This window comes from Heterodontus francisci, chromosome 3 (assembly GCF_036365525.1).
Source record: "Heterodontus francisci isolate sHetFra1 chromosome 3, sHetFra1.hap1, whole genome shotgun sequence".
NCBI classification, from domain to species: Eukaryota; Metazoa; Chordata; class Chondrichthyes; order Heterodontiformes; family Heterodontidae; genus Heterodontus; species Heterodontus francisci.
In genome coordinates, this window is record NC_090373.1 from 197480136 (window position 1) to 197481585 (window position 1450).

Here is a 1450-nt window from a genome sequence, read left to right on the forward strand (position 1 = left end):
TGGAAGCCTCTAGGCTTGAAGTTCCTTGCAGCTGTCAGTACAAGAAAATACAAGACCCTTTTAGAACAGTAAAATACCATCAAGCCCATCTCCTCTCTGTATCCCTCAGTTTCCCATTGTCCAGAAACACCCCAATACTGCAGAGCTGGAAGTAGTGACCTTGGTGAATGTGGGGCTCAAAGCTCGGCTCATTCAAAACGGATACCAGTTTTTCACGTTGTTTGACAAGCCTGAACAGGCGATTGGAAAAGGGTGTAGACTTTATTTTGGGCCCTGAAAATGATGACTGGTCTTCTCAATGATTGGGATGGAGGAAATTTTTACTCATTTTTACCTGAGGTCAAACATGCAGTCCAACAGTGGTCACGGGGCTTAGAGAAGTGATGAGATGCAGGGCTGCATGGTAACATCTAACTGGAGGCTGACCCTGTGCCTGCAGATGACATCACCGGGGGGGTGGAGGGGGGGGGGGGGGGGCGAGAAAGCATATAGATGAGGAAGAGGAGGCATTTTTGACCAATTTACTGAACAAAAACATTAAATCATTGCAACAAGTGCCCTAGCACACCACGAATACAATAAAGTAAATAGGTCTAATTAAACTTACGTATTTAATAAAGCAACAGATAAAAACTAGAAATAATCTCAACAATTACTTGTTTTTAATTCAGATTTCCAGCATCTGCAGTATTTTGCTTTTATTTTAGAATTAAATTGTGATGTTGTGATCAGCACCCAGGAAACATTTTATATCCTGTGGTTCCCACAGTTCACAAAAAAGATGGAACAAGGGAAGGCAGTAGAAGACAAGGACCCTATGTTTTCCTGGGACCTGGGCCACGTTGCCGGCAAGGGTAGAAAATGAGGCAGGACAAGGCAAAGCCAGGTCCCTGCCCTGGATTCAAGGGAATTTCCTCTAGGGATGGATGGTAGTTTTTGTCTATTCTTTTGTAATATCACTTAAGATGGCATCATGTACTGAAATTCCTGCTGCTGCCACATTCCTTGGCCTGAACGTAGTGGCCACTGTAAGATTTCAGCAGAATGTTTTGAGGGTGGGTTTGATGCTGAAATTTTGGTCCCCAAAAATGGGGCCAATTTCAAATTTGCTCAGCAGTATGAAGCTGAACCCACCAACTTTACAATTTGGTGCAGAAAAGTTCTGCATTCTGCCACTCACCCCTTCCAGGTGGGTGCCCAAGATGTGCTGATACTGCTACAGGCCCCCGCTTGCATTATGGAAATTGCCTGTCACTGGAAAGGCCTGAAGAGTTGGTCTGCTAATCATTGGCAGGGCAGCATTCCTGTTTCACCAGCTCGGACAGCAGTGCAGGATTTTGGTTCCATAAATATTTTCAATGAGTAATTGGAGGGATGGGAGAGGGTGAGATGCTCGAATGAGGAAAAGATCCCTGAGGAGTAAGGGGGCGAGCACATGGTGGAACGATGC